The sequence below is a fragment of the Puntigrus tetrazona genome, chromosome 14 (assembly GCF_018831695.1).
Source record: "Puntigrus tetrazona isolate hp1 chromosome 14, ASM1883169v1, whole genome shotgun sequence".
Lineage (NCBI taxonomy): Eukaryota > Metazoa > Chordata > Actinopteri > Cypriniformes > Cyprinidae > Puntigrus > Puntigrus tetrazona.
In genome coordinates this window covers 15,078,605-15,095,098 of record NC_056712.1, presented here as the reverse complement: position 1 = coordinate 15,095,098, position 16,494 = coordinate 15,078,605, and the positions used below count along the sequence as shown (strand labels likewise).

The window sequence follows — 16,494 nt, the reverse complement described above, 5'->3', positions numbered from 1 at the left end:
AAGAGAAATTTGTCAACATTTTTGATCAATTGCTTCCTACTGCTGTTTTACGTGAATAAATCAAACTGTCATTACCGGACATAAGCCTGGAGGCCGCTGATGTACTTCCATTATGTCATCTTATTGAATCTATTGAAAAAGCGCAGCCACTAAGTGGCATTGCGTGTGTTTTTACATTATAGTTGTTTCAGCTCGGTCTTCAGTTCTGCAAACAGAGCAATAAGCCTGTGCAGACAATTTGCAAATTGTCTTCATGCTCATTTATGAATGTTAAATGAGAGGATGGAGACAGAGGTCACAATGCTGATATGCCTCTGTATAGGGATTTTACCCTAATTAGCCCAAAGCAAAGAGATTAATGCTCTGTTCCTCTGCCCATGGGTTAAACTCTTCCTTAACAAGCTCATTATGTTCATGTAATGATATTTCTAACATGCTGCACTACAGGAACAGTCTACACATCTTAAACAATGGCATGGATGTTATGAGCTATATGAAAAGTAAAACTGCTAAGCTCATATATGCTTATCAAGGATGCATTTATTAGATCATTATATCAAAAACGTTAGTATATAATTGCATTAAAAAAAAATGTTTTTGAATGTATTTTAAATCGTCATTTGTTCCCGTGTTGATCTCATATGATCCTTCACAAGTCTAATAAGCTTATTTGGTGCGAAAGATCAATTTAATTCATCCTTGCTGAATTAAAATATGAATTTAAAAATAAACATTTTCATTTATTTAAACTCCAGAGCATCATATCCAAACCTTTGATATCAATGAGATCAATGTGAAAAACTTATTTTTCAGAAATTCTCAGTTATTCAATTATTTCTCAGTAATTCTGTATCCTCTTCCCTATTCTCTGTCATTGGTAAAGCATTGCATTCTTTGTTTATTTGCACTTGAAATAATTTGATGAGTGCTCTAAATGCATTCATTCTCTTTTTTTTCTTTGGATTGCACTGCACAATGCCACTGGGGCTGAGGGAGGAGGCAGTTCTCTTTGAGATAATGAGAATAGACGCTGTACATGTGTCTGTGTGTGTTGCCACTTCTCATTTACCCAACATGAGCTTGGCAAAAGAGCAGAGACAAAGAAGAGACACAGAGAGAAAAAAAAAACAGAGAGAGGGGCAATGAATGGGAAACAAGAAATGAAGCAGAACGCACAGAAAGATGAGAGCGAAAAAAGAAAATAGGAAGCTTTTATTTGAACTATTTGTAAAATGGGTCAACACAACGCATCTTTTTAATACTATAATTAATTTGTTTTGTCATGATTTGTTGTTTTAGTGATATGTGCCATTGTCTTGTTTTTAACTGTAAAATGTGCTTGTGTTTGTATGAATTAAATTACATTAATTTGTGTATTTATTTATTTATTGTACATTGTTAAAAAAGCATTGCACAGTGCAATGCAAAAAAAAAACCTGGTATGGTATGAAAGGTTCATATCTTGGGAGTCCCAAACAATAGCATGCAAGATTAAACACTCTAATTTTCGTATAATATGCATTTATTTTTACCTTATTTGTTCCCTCCCCAAACGTTTGTCAACGATTAATTTTTTTCCAAACTCCTCTCTTGATTGGTCGATATAATTTAAATCTGTGATTGAGAGCTTTTAACACTTCAAAAGTGGCATCTAGTGGCAAAAAATGAATTAGCGTTTTCATTCAGACCAACACAAAAAGATTCATATAATGTGGCATTTTAAAAAGGGAGCTTTTCCAGTCCTGAGTGGCAGGCAATATGCTAATGTTTTATTTTGACATAAAAATTATACGGCTTGGGACTGGTTTTAATGATTCATAGTCGACCCTTTCTTTGGAGAAACAATAACTTCATACACAGTGCACTTTCAGATTAAAAATTTTGCAGGGTGTTATCATTCACTCAGAGCACACACTGAATGAAAGATATATTTTTTTACAAATCCATAATAGGGGCGCTTTAAATGTAGGACAATGAAGATGGTCCTGGAGAAATTAAGGCAGATGCAAAAAGCAAGAACTTTTTCTACTGTCATGCTAGAGCTTAACTACGCTAGGGAAAGTTAGTTGAAATCTCTGTAATCCGGACCCCCTTAGGAGCACCGTGACACTAAGTCTTCACTCCAGCTGTGCAATATCCCCAGTGCCTATACACAAGCTCCTTCAAGACAGTCTACCGACACACTCTATCCCCACAAGGATCAAACTTGACCCATGCTAACAAGCCACACTAATGGAGTCTGGTTGAACTCAGGAGGGGAGAAGCTCCCTTCTTAAAATGTCACATTATATTAGAGCACAGTTTATGTAGTATTAAACTAATGCTCAGTTTCACTCTTCCTAGCGCTTAACTCTTTGCTTGGATGTGCTGCTGATGCGTTCATCTGTTTTGGTGTCCTGGAGGCTCTTGGGAACATCAATCCTATGCTCCCATCCCCTGCCAACCCCACGGCACCCACTGGAATCCCCTCTGGTATCAGAGCACTCAATCTACTTAATTGCCACAATGATGGGATTAATTGGTGTGTTGTTATCCATTACAACAGGCCCCAGGTTGATGCACAGCAAAGGGCAAATCAAGCATGAACTGAAGACTAATCAAGCACATGAGATTGAAAGGGATTTAGCAAGATGTCCATGTGGGCAGAATAATTGAATGAGATAGATATCACCATGGCCGCTGGTCAATGAGAGGATATTACCAGTGTTTAATAAATACCAGCATTAGGACCTCTGTTCTTTTCTCTGTTTAGTGCTCGATTATTTAAAAGTTTGGTCTTGGTAAGTCTGTTGTTCACCAAGCCTGAATTAAAAATGCAGGGGAAAAAAATTTATATTATGAAATATTAAATGAAATTGTTTTTAATTAACGATCTGTTTACTAATAAAAGTAATTATCATGTCATAGAAATTATACTTCAATCTGCAATATCACAGTCGTTCAGAAATTATTCTACTAAGCTGATTTGCTACGAAAAGAAACAATTATTTCTGTCAATATTGAAAATAGTTGTATGTTTTAATAGGTTTTTTAGAGGCAGTGATACATTTCATTTTAGGACATTTTAGTGATGATTGGAAAGAGTTTAAAAGTAAGAGCATTCATTTTAAATAGAAATCCTAAAAACAAGGCAAATGTGATGCAGTTTCAAGGAATGTTCTTCTCAGAAAGGCGAATTATTTAGGTACTTGTAATCATTTCTGTATGACGTATGTAAACACAAAAGAAAGCATTTCTTATGGAAAAAGAAAGGTAGAAGTGAAAAATCTGTCTTTACGGTAAGTTCATTCAGAGAACCTACCTTTCTGAATCCTTTTCAACACCATTTTCATAAGATGAAAGCTTTTCAAAAAAGAAAAACTGGAACTATCCGAGATAAAGGAACTTTAATTATTAGTTAAGCAGTTTGAGAAGAGAATCATAACCCAGAAAACCGCCTGAGACTACCTTTTGGATAACTAATGAAACTAAATTTGGACACTAAAGCAGGCATGTTACGTGTAAAACACGTCATTCTCTTCTTAATAGAGGAAGCCATTTTACAAACAATGACAGGCTGAATGCCCCTCTGTGTTATCCATGACAGTGGCTTTGGGGAAACTATTGCTGATGATTAAGGAAGGGGTTGAGATGAGTTTGTTTGCTGTCCTCCTCCTGTGGTCCTTTCACTGAACAGATACAGACGGTATGTTTAAGAGAATAAGAGAAGGGATGGCACGCTCTGTCATTTCACCTTGCACAGGTTGAGTTGTCCTACTTTTTCATTGTGGATTGTAACACCCACAGGCATGAATCAATATCAAGGGTCTTTTCAGCTTGTGCTTTTGAAATGTTATGCTTTCATATGGCACCAAAACTTGCTTCATTATGTTTGAACAAAACAAGGTTATTGCTCCAATACTTCACGTGGAAAATAAACAACGCAGGCTTATGAAACAATATTTCGCAGAGTGTAAATAGAGCCAAAAAGAATTATTTTACCTAGTTTGCCCACTTTCAGCAATGCCATTGATATTCTACGGTCGTCTTGATCTTAGGCACCAAGCATAACAACGAGATCTGGAGGATAAATGATCAAACAGGAGGACAGCTATTGTCCTTGAACTGCTTAATGGGCTACTAATAGCACTGAGTGTCAGGACTGATTTTACAAGAGTCCAGAAACAAACTTTCTACTGCTTTTTTTCCTTTTCCTTTACCACACAGTTGTCTTCTACATATTCCCCAGCTTTCATTTGCAATTCAGGACCTGGTGTTTGCATAATCACCTTGCCTCTGTCTACCGCCAGGCCTGTATGGAAAGACTCATTAGTGTCTTTTCAGACAGTAAAAGAAAGAGAGAAATACTGTCAGAATGAAATGATTTCCACAAGGCGCAAAGGAGAAGCGCAAGTGGACTGGGATATAGATATTCCGAATCCTTGCTGCAAGATTTCTGGAATTTAAAAAACAAGAACAATGTCCTGTGTCATAGAACAGCATCCTGTGCAGTGCATAAGAGGATAGAGGAAGTGGGAAAAAAAAGGTAAAGCCTCTTTTTTTCATGTCGGGCTTTGTACATATTACATGATATTGATTGTGCAAAAGTTTCATTGTGGCTTGGCCCAGACTTTGCTGGAAGCGCATATGAAACCCAAGCCCTTGAGATTACGGGTAAAGCCGTGAAACACAGAGCTTGCAGACAGCATTCGCAGTAATAACATACTGTGTCGGTTTTCACATCTATAAGGGTGTTCCGTGGTTCAGAGCTTCTCAAGACTATTGATTGTATGTTTGTTTTGTCTGCTTCCTAATTACACCTTGTTTTTTCCGTCTTTATTCAAATCGTTTATTTTGTGCTTTCTTGCAGATTCAAGAAACAAACCCTAACCAGACGGCTCTTTAGTACAACAAAAAAACATGGCCAAGGGGAAGATCTCTTCTCCATGTGGTGAGCACCTGCCTGTTATTTCCTGATATTTTATGGTGGTGCGCCATATTGTTTAGTTCAGATAAATGGGATAAATATGCAAAATGTATTCTAAAAACATCAATCCTCAAGAACAAACAAACTAATCAATCTATATTTAACCACATTTCCATTTCAGTGAGCTTTTAAGGTCTCCGCAGACGGCTGTTCAAAGACGTATATTCACCGTCTAACCCCTTCACACACATGCATAAATATACAGACGTATGCATACTCATTACTGTATGACACAGAGTTGATATAGATTTATTTTACTAAAAGTCGTGGAAAGCAGGGGGTTGATTGAGCAGCGGCGTAATAATCCTGGTACAGTGGAAGTACGGAATCATGCATCAAAGCGCTTGCCATCTGTAGGAGGGCTCGAGTCCCTCAAGATGCATTAGGTCTCGGTAATGGGTTCGGCAAGGTGCAGCAATAATGGACGGGTTCTAGGAACAAAGTTATTGACTGTCATACAGCCAGAGCTTTGGAAAATTCAAAACTTAAGAATCGGCTCCCTTTCAGTTCGTAACTGGGACTTTGAACTGAATTGGCCACACCTCACAGAAAGATCAACCGGAGAGGCAGGAAGAGGAATTTATTGAATTGCAATTCAGTTTATTCAACTGCAGTTCAAAGAAATTCATGCATTCTGCAAAAGGTAATTTATTAAACATATTTGAATATATCCGATTAGAATGCTTTTCGAAACACTTTAATCTTACGTTCTTTATATATTCAAATTTGTGCTGTCAAATGATTAATCGAGATTAATTGCATCCAAAATAAACGTTTTTGTGTGCAATGTGTATATTTATGTATATGTTAATACACCTGCATGCATATATTTCTGAAAAATAAGTTATATTTTAGTTAAAGTTTAATACGTTATGTATGTTACGTTAATATAATATAATGTTATATGAATATTAATATATGCGTGTAAAAAAAATAAATGTATACTCTATATGTTTGTATTTATATATAAATAATAAATATACATATTGCACACTTATATATTATTTAAGCAAAACTGAATTTTAAAGGCTTTCTCAATTAAGTTCTAAATACCTGAAACATTTATTCATGCACAGATAATAGTGAGACAATGGTTGAATTGCTTTGGCAGGTGTCATTGAATTTTTTTTATCTAGAAATTATAAAAACAACATCAAGGCTGATGTTGTATAAACACATCAACATAGCCATATGTCACAAAACATGCAGACGTTGAGACTCATCAACAGTATACAGCTCTAACAAATAAGTTACAAATAAGTTGTCCTTCATTTTTAGACAGGTGTTGTTGTGTAAAAGTTTCAGCGTAATTAACAATCAACGAACTTTAGCAGCATGTTTATGAAAAAACTTGCAGACGTATTTTAACTGTAGAGGTGAACCTTGTATATAAAAAATGTGTCATAAAAAATATGTTTTATGTACCCTACTGCACGTTTTGCCTCAGTTTCAAAGAGAAATGTGGTGCTAAAACAAAGGTTCAATACATGACCCTGGCACATTTTTATTACATTGACAGAAGTATTGCTGTGTTTTTATTATGTTGCTTGCAACGGTTCAGAATTCAAATATCCAGGGACTGTCACTAAAAGTTAATACTCTATCATGCTGGAAATATGCTCTACACCAAATCCAATCCTAAACCTACCCAATAGTGTTAACAAATACAAAACTGATTTCAAAAGTAATTTGTTGATGCAACTGTGCCATTTCAATTTCCTTTTATGTAGATTTGAACTATTTTATCAAACTGGAGCTTTCCATCGTCCAACACCGTATAGCGTGAGCTAACAAGTAAACCTGCCATCTTTGAAAACCCATAGATATGAAGCTGGATATGTCTGATGCTAACATTCAAAAGCACCAGTTTTTAAATCTCTCAACATATTCATATTTTTTTTTAACCATAACATGATATTCAATTAAGTAATTCTGTGAAAATAACGCTTTATTAATCGAAACTCTGGTGTCAGAGTTTTACTTTCTCCAGTGTTCATTTCTTTTGGAAACTGCACTGATGTAGTTATTGGTACGTATTTCATGGCTCACTAAAAAGTGCATTTATGCCATGAGACCAGGTGGGTACATGTCTGTGTAGTAAATGTGGCAGAACGTGATTTCGATATTCACATGATAACTTGCATTGATTAATGTAAGGATGAATGGGGGGGTCGCAAGATGGTCTTGATTACTGTAATTGTTGCTAGAAGGCTCGAGAGTGAGTTACATTACATGGTTGTAATGAAAATGATGCTACATGACAAGTTTGTGTATAGCAAATGAGCGTTTCCTGAGTTTAGTTTGAAATCAGGGCAAGTAGCACTCAGGAGAACCTTTTTCTTAAGTGGTCTCTCATGTCTCTTGTGGCTCCTGTGTCCTTGGTGTTGATCCTTCCATGAAAATCGGCAATAGTCTCGTAAGATTCCTGAACGCTGAATGAACTTCCAAAGTGAATTGTTAATCTCTTTGGATTTAAGAAAACAAGGGTTGAAAATGTGGTCATTTCTCGACAGCATGATGCTATATACCACTTTTCTTTGTCTTTGTGTCACTATGAATCCCCTGTGTTTCGAGCGCTTTCTGGTTAGCGTTCACTTTCACTTATTGCTCAAAACTGTTCAACCACGGCCTGCAGGGTAAAAATGCATAGCTGTGATTCACATTGTTTGGTTCCACATCCATGCTATGTTTTTTGATGAGTTAGATTCATAGTAAGTTTCTTGTTTGTGTTGGTTTCTTTTATTGTGTCGTAATCGGTGGGGTCATGAAAGGACATGTGCAGCGGTCAGACGTGAATTTATCAGCGGCGGTACAGTAGAGGTCAAACAGCAGAGCTTATACAAATCAGTGTGTAGTGGTTCTCTGTTTGTCTGGGGTAAAAAAAAAAAAAAGTACACATACACACATGTACGACACATACACATGCGAACATACACCAGTAAAATCTATTAAAAATTTATTTCCCTCAGCCTCTTCAGTTCCGCTGTTCTTCACCTTGCAGATAACCTCTTCTTCTTGCCTGTACATCCTGCAGGTTTATGGCCCTGTTTCCTACAATGGTGTGCACTTCTGCCTGCTTTTTCTGATGCAATATTTAATGTGTCTGTTTAGGGACATATTGAGTTCTGTATGGAATATTTGTTACTGTGTGTCATATTCACTGTGCTGATAAAAAGCAGCACTCTCCTATTCACAATCTACAGTCTCATCTTGCAGCTGGAGTTACAGTAGGTTGCATCATAGGCACTTCTGAAAGAACATTGACCAAATGCCTTTATCTTTCTTTCTTTCTTTTTGTTCTTCCGTTTCACTTCATGTGTATGTGTATATGTATATATATAGGTAATGTTTTAAAATGGCATTTATTTAGTAGAATTATAAAAGCAGAAACAGGATAAAAACAATCAATCATGATATTATTACAATGTTGTACTGTTTTCTGTTTTATTTTTTAATATTTATTTTTAATGAAATAACCTATATTTTCAGCAGCCATTACTCCAGTGTTCAGTCTCACGTGATCCTTTCTCAAATCATGTTATTATGCTGTTTTGACGCTCAAAAGCATTTCTTATTATCATCAATATTGAAAACAGTTGCACTGCTTAATGTTTTATGTAAAATGTTTTCGAGTCCAAAAATCCAGTACAGAAAATGTGAGAAATCTGCTGCGTCGTAGCCAATCATTGCATCTAATAAGAATGAATTCTACGTTACGTTGTGCTGCAGTATGTGTCTTGTTTACTACAGGTTATATTTATACACTAAGTCATAAAGCTGCTGATTCAGAGAGGGAATATAGATATGTCTGAGTGGGTATATTTGTGTCCACCTTCATATCATTAGCATAAGCAAACAACAGAGATGCAACTTTAAATACCACAGCTATTTGTCACAGTTAACACATTTCAGCCTTAGTTACTGTCTAATTCACAGAGCAGAGGGAGACAGAGCCAGTTACAAATGGCAATTAAATACACTGAGGTAAAACAATGTGTGCCTGATCGGAGCAAAGTCTCATTCTTTGAACAGGAAATAATGAGCCCCAGATATGCGTTGTTCCCTTTGGCAGTGGTGCGACTTGGATTTCAAATCAATATTTTCCTTGGAGTGTATCACACTTAGTTTTACATCTTGCACTCTTGTCTTCCTCTTGAAGATCAAAGAAGGGCTCGTGCTAAATGTCACATGACCTCAATGAAATGCAAAAACGCCCTCTTCACCTCTGCATACAAAATTACTGAAATATTCAGCTGCTCTGGAATAGGAAGAGATTAGAAATCCACTTTTGTTTCACAGCGAGGGCATAATGACTTTCCTTGCAATTCAACAGTAAAAATTTGTTCCCAGTATAATTTTTAAGTACTTAGCACGCGTGCAATGAAGAAGAAATGTTTTACTTTGACTAATGATGTGCCTGCACATCTAAACAATTAGGCTAACATTTAGACAGACATCATGGTTTATTTAAAAAAGTGACTTCAGGCATATTCAGTTCTGAGCAGATTTTCCGTAAAACATTTTTTTCAACATATTGAACGTGGAAAAAGCAAGAATGTTTTTGCAAATTCCCAAAGAATTGGTTTACTTGACAATCTGCTCATCATTCTCTCAGTCTGGGCAATTTTTGAAATGCCTGTCAAAACATTGATGTGGTTTGGAGGGAGGTGATGAAATCCTCCAAATGCGTCTGTAAGATTTTTAACTCATCTAGTTTAAGATAGACCCCTTTTGTGATCTCATTTGTGATGGGGAAAAAGACAAAAGTAGACTCCTGGTGACATCAGCTGAGTAAAATTTGAATGGTAGCAATAGAAGACCTCGATATGCCATACTAAATCTTCCTTAATAATTCTCTGGTAATTCAAAGGCATGTAAGCCATAATTATTGAAAATGAGGAGATATAATTGTGTCAAACACAGCTCACAGGCAAGATCTGTTGCTTAAACACATCCATAAACGGAAGCAGTGCTAAGCCAGTATAAAGGTAAAATGAGTCATATTCTGGCAAGAAAGCACCGCAGGAAGAGAACGACTGACCGACAATAAGTAAGCAAGTCTGTGAGTGAGTATGTATGTATGTAGTGTATATATTAGTGCTGACAAACGATCAATTGCAATTAATCACATCCAGAATAGAGGTTTTTGTTTACATAATATATGTGTGTGTGCTGTGTATATTTATTATGTATAAAAAGCATTTATTATTTATACATAATTTATTACGCGTATAGAAATACAGACACATGTATAAGTCTTTATTTTTATTTTACGTGTCTGCATGTATGTATGAATGAAGAACAACTGCATCCCTTCATCCATGTATGTATGTATCTGTGTGTGTGCGCAACCTTCATTGGCGTGTATGTGTGTGTGTACCCTTCATTCATTCATATGATAATCCGAAGATTGCCAAGACTTTGATGACGAATATCAGCAGATGTTTAGGTGATGCTGAATAAAAGTTGCTATAACAACTTTTTCCCTTATGAGCCTGCCAGAGGGAATGGGGAGATTTCGTTTGAATGAACATGCGAAGGTTATTATTAAGTTGTTAGTGCATATGCGGGGGTGAAAATGGAGCGAGAATTTTTGGAATAGATTCAAGAGCTCTGTGGATGTTAGGAGGAGTATAGTATCTAGTGCCGCTGTTGTAAAACCGCAGCGCGTCACCCACATGTCTCAGCACCAGTCAACAGCCCAGTCAGTGTGAGGCTTCTGTTGCAATTTAATTAGACCAGATGAGTCTTGTTCAGCCAAAGACTCACTCACAGGGGACAGCCAAAATGTCAGCCACGATCTTGCACACTTTTAATTAAAAGAAATGTGAGCTGTATTGGTGTGCGACGGCCACTTGTTTTGTTTGCCGTGTTGTTGTCCACGCTTAATTGCTATTAAAGGAGGACATATGACTAAACAGACGAGGTTTGCTCTAATTCTTTGTCCAGTCTGAAACGCTTGACATTGGATTTGGCATTTTGCTTCATTTGTTTGTGATGCGAGACATCAGTTTTTACTGAGCTGTGGAAATTAATTTGCTAATTGCATTTTGATTATGTTTCTACAGCCACAGCTACTGTTGTTACAAATGAACAATGGTGTTAACGCATTGTTGTTGGGGTTTTTTTTATGAATCGGTTTATTTTGTACATTTTTTGGATAATAGGAAGCTTATCCAGATTGATAATAAATCACTGAAAAAAAAACTTAGTTTAATAAAATGTGATCACATGAAAATGAAATGTTTACTCAATAAACAGTTGTTTTTAAGTGATTTACTGATCTTGTATCCAGTATCTCTTATGTGCGCGTTGAAAGAAAAAGCAAATTTGCACTTAGTAACAGTGGATTTGTCTCATGGATCAATATCCAGAGCCATTTAAAAGACCAAGAGAGAATTGCTGGTACTGCATGCAGTGAGTGAAAACTATCTGAGGCAGATTAGATTAATGAAACGTTGCAACAAAGCCATCTTAAACTTTGCTGGGTGCCACATTCATTTTTAAAACTTTGCAGTTTAATTTGCATGGTTTTTGAATATGATTTCTTGAGCTATTAGACTGGAGATGACATTTAAAGAACAAGCTACTCCAGCCAGACCGGATATTGGAATGTACTAAAGATGAATACTAAAGATCCGCAGTGCGCTTTCTTTATCGTATTAAGTGCATGATTTGCTAAAGAGATGATTAATTTAGCTCGAACAATGTCTTTTCTGAATCTTTCAAAAATATGTGCCTATATGCATCCACTTGAAGTGCACGATTTGCTAAAGAAATGATCTATTTGGCTCTAACAATGTCACCAAATCGTTTGATCGTTAACTTATGCCTGATCAATAAAAAGGCACAAACGTCCCACGTTCAGTGAATTCACTCTACAGTGTTCAGTTTATGATGTATTTCTGCCTTTAGGGTTACAGATTTCTGGTTTTCAGAAGAGTTAGCAGGGGCTGTTAAAATATTTCTGTCCTCCTTTCATTTCCCCCCTCACTGCTATGCTATTAGAACTGTAAGCTGTGGTAGTTTGACCCAAGAGGGGAGCTCTAACCTACTTAGAGTGTCCTGTTCTCCTGCTGCTTTTCTTATGCTTCTTTTCCTCTTCTTTTGTTTGTTCACTGGAAATATGAGGATCCTAATTAAGCTGTGCCAGATAGGAGCTACAGCAAGAGAGGCTCCTGTTGGCCAACTGTGAGCGGCTCTCCACAAGCTTGGAATTAATGTTTAATTTATTTCTTGTTTATGATTTATTGATGCAGTGGTGCATGTGTGCATGTCTGCGCTGTGTGTGTAGGAAGAAGAGACAGCATTGTGTTGGATGTAACTAGGTCATTTTTATACAGTGCTTGTGTAATGCATTATCAGCACAGACAAACATGCTTTTAAAATGTATTGTGTCCAAAACTATTTACAGGACATAAGACTTGGATGATGTTTTATTTCTGCAGTGTTTGTTCTGTTTGTGTTTCTATGAATACGTCAATATAAACACAACACACACACACACACACACACACACACACACACACACACACACACACACACACACACACTATATAAACAAATACTTATTTATGTTATAAATCCATATGTCATATTTTAAAAGTGGAATTGATATATAATAACACATTTATATTACATTTTAATATTCTCTTTGTTTAAAATGACAATAATATTTTGTGTTATTTTTATTAGATAATATATTATTATATTGTATTGTATTGCTAGTAAATTTTACAGATAATTGCAAAAACTTGAATGTTATTCCTTGTTAATTCCTTGTTAATGATTATATTATATTATATATTATATTATATGTTATGTTATAGTGTAAATTTAATATAAATGTTTCTCCAGTGGACTGCAGGGAGAACTCTTTTGTATATGTATCTAACATATTTTAAAATGCCCATTATCTTGTACTGCTATGGCTGCAATATTTTAAGTGAATGAATGAATGACCTTTAGCATTATTTTAAATGCATGAAAGCATTTGCACCCTCCAAACGGGTGAATAAAAGCACCGAATGCGTAAGTCGCCACACACATAGACACACGTGTACTGCATGGAAATGTTGTGTAATTGTCAGCTGACCGCATGCATGTGTATGAGGGCTTACGAGTCAAGTTATCCGGGTCGGAAGGGTAATGCACACTTAGATCCGGAAAATCTCCCAGTTGTGCAGACAATAAGAAGCTAAGTAGTAGCACAGGTGGCTTATACCTCTTCACATGGGAAAATGCAGATCCAAAGCTCTCTGGTGGCAGCTTGAGTCACAGCGGGAGAGAATCTTTCAGTTTCTTTCAGTCTCACCCTTTTAGCGCACAGTCAGCCACTTCAAACATGACGGGATACTCTGTAGCATGCGCGGCCCACCATGAGACCAACTTTAAGTCCCTGCAAAACAGGCAGGATCACTGGGTGTGACTCTGAGATGCTGACTGACTGAACAGAAGGAGGACGAAAAGGCAGATAAATACATATTTCATAGAATTTTACAGTGTGTGATGAAATGCTTGAGATTGTAGAATGGAGAAGGAAACTTTGAGGTCATATTTTACTCACTCATCCAGAGAATAAACCATAGCAGGCAGTAGTAGTGGGCTTTCAAGTCCCACATTTTTTTTTTTTTCAGTTTCTCAGTTAGTTTTCAAATAATATGGCAATATGTTGCCATGCATGATCGATAGCTAAACTACTTTACTAAATTAAATTAAATTATACATCTAATAATATTATTGTACATTTATTTTATAAAGCTATACATACATTGAATTTTTTTTTTCATGTAAAAGTATTAATGTTAATGGTAGAAACACACAAAAAAAGAACAAAATCATGAAATTGCGTAAAAAATAAATCAATTATGTAATTATATTATATACAGTACATGACTGACAAAAGGACAAATACATAAAAGTTTAAGCAAGCAGATTATTTGTACACACATAAAATCAAAGAATGCTGGCTTTTAAAGTTAACTGGATGAAACATATCAGTGCACACCAAAATATGACTTTTCTAAATCTTTCAAAAATATGTGCCTATATGCATCCTCAGAGGTCTAGGCTAAACCTAAAATATTCACTGACCCTAGAAGCACCCCTGAATTCAAGGGAGACTATGCTAATGCTAAGCTCACACACATGCTAAGGTCAGAAAATCACACCTCAGCACCATGGGGGGTTGGGGTTTGACCTCATGAAGTCGGTATAGTGTAGTTGAGAGGCTTGCGGTGAAGTGAACTCCCTGCGGCGCTGGAGAGGAGGTGGAAGAAGAGTGCAGAGGTCTTTCATGAGGTCACGGGTTTCGTATTTGAATTTAAAGATGTTTTGTCTTTAGATGGATATACAGAATGGATGAATTAGATGGTAGATGTACGGAAGTTCTAGGAATATGAAAAGCAATTTGTTTGACTGTTTTCATTTGAAACGTGCCTTTATTTATTTATTTAATAAGTGTGTTTAATAATTCTGTATGATTCTGTTGTAATAATTAGTGTGCCATTATAATATGAGCAGTAAATAAACTAGATACAATAGACTCAATTAATCTTTTTTTAATCAGTTATTTATTTAGGTATGCTCACTTTATTTATTTAATGAGATACATTGTATTATTTATAGTTGTTTTATATTTCTAATCAATACAAATAAATAGTGTTTGCAGGTATTTCAAAAATAATTACATTTTAATCATTAATATTTATAAAACTATATGCAAGCAGTGAACAGGCTAATGATCATAACACAACATTGTTAGAAATTATAAGTGTAGTACATTATTGGGGAACCCTGTATATAGACAGGAATATGACAGTGCAACTCTCTTGTTTATAAGAGTGTGCTATTTCCCCCTTCGTTTCTATAGCGCTAAGCCAGCTTGATAAAAGACAAACTGGTGAACGCCAGATCTGACCCACAAAGATAAACGTGAATATACAGGCATATCCGCCTGCCACGACTCACTCGGGGGTGAAGCCCATCTGAACAATGCTTCACAGCTGATGGCCCTCAGTCCTTGGTGTAAACAGAAACAAATGTGGCATTTGGAAAATAGGCTGTAAATAAGAAACTAGAGCACGCTGGGTATGTGTGATTGAGGAGGGAGAGCATTGCCCATTTGTCAGTTTAGATAAGGTCAGTGTTTAAATCGCCCGGCTACAATAATCGAATGCAGCAGGGGTGGATGCCCCGCCAGCTGCATCTAAAAAGTGTGGCAGAAGTCATGCGCACCGCTAACAAACTCATCACAGAAGTACATCCGGACTGTTAGCAGTTGTATGCAGAGTACCCTGAAAAAGAAAGGCTGCGATGTAGTAAATGAGTTTAAAGGGGGATGTTAGAGCTTAGTCAGACTTATTTATGTTTTATTTTGTCTTGGAGGAAATCGTGAATGTACCACTGAAGTATTCATTGCCTAAATGGCTGTGGTTTTGTCCTTACGCCTTAATGCCACTGGATCTCACATGAATGCGTTTCATTTGCTTTGTCTGTGTGGCATGAAACCATTGCACACGGCGTCTGACAGCGTGTTGGCTAATTAAATAGCCGACGCAGTGTCTAGAAGAAGCTGGAAGACGACGAAGAGTTTCTTTCCATGCATATACATTCACACTGAAGTGAAGAAACTAATTTTCAGTCAGAAAGTGCTTGTGAATTTCACAAACAATTAAAAAGAAACAGCAAGTAACTTTGGATTGAACAAAATGTTTCATTAGAAGAAAATTCTTGTAAAACATATATTCCGGTCATTTTTGTTTAATCGCATACAGAATAAAAGTTTTGTTTACATAATGTTTGTGTGTGTGTGTGTGTGTGTGTGTGTGTGTGTGTGTGTGTGTGCATGCTGTGTATATTTATTATGTATATATATAAATGCATAATGCATGTTTATATTTAAGAAATTATAAAATATGTATATATATAAATAATTAATATAAATATATATATATGGAAATACATATTTTCAAAATATATACTATGTGTATTTATATATACATAATAAATATACACAGTACACATATTATATTTAAAAAAGACTTGTTGCAATCATTATTAATTGCTTGACAACACTTTTTTTCTTTGTTTATCGTGTTGTATTATAATTAGTCGCTAAAGAGTTTCTATGTCTTTGATGTTTTAGTCATATTTTTTCTTTTTTTGCTAATACTTAGAATTGAGTCAATATTTTGACATTTTATAATCATTAGTTTTAGTATTGTATTATAATTAGTACTTTTAATAAATGAAATCTAAATTTAGCTGACAAAAAATAAAGTTGATCTAAGAGTCTTGTCAGATTTCTGTTAACTGTTTTCTTTCTTCAGTTTAACTCTATTATGATTAAGAAAAAGAAATGCAATAATTAATGAACATGTTGTTATGATGGGCCTTTTAAACCAGGAAAAGAACAAAGTTTGATGTCAAAGATGTCATTTTAAATGGCTGTTTGCTTCATGCTTAGTGGAGCATTTAGTGTTTTAAAGCACACTGATATTTCGGTTGTTTTGTGAGGGTGTACTTGT

General features: G+C 35.8%; 1 protein-coding gene across 3 annotated transcripts in view; it reads left to right on the top strand.

The window, feature by feature from the left end:
- lingo2 (leucine rich repeat and Ig domain containing 2) overlaps positions 1-16,494 on the top strand; it is a 201,287-nt gene that overhangs the window by 112,247 nt on the left and 72,546 nt on the right. For 2 of the 3 annotated variants that reach the window (XM_043256500.1, XM_043256499.1), the window contains exon 4: positions 4,850-4,930. The exons of the other annotated variant lie outside the window; for it this stretch is intronic. The gene's annotated coding sequence lies outside the window, so the exon portion shown is untranslated. The remainder of the gene's footprint in view (positions 1-4,849; positions 4,931-16,494) is intronic. 3 annotated transcript variants of the gene reach the window in all.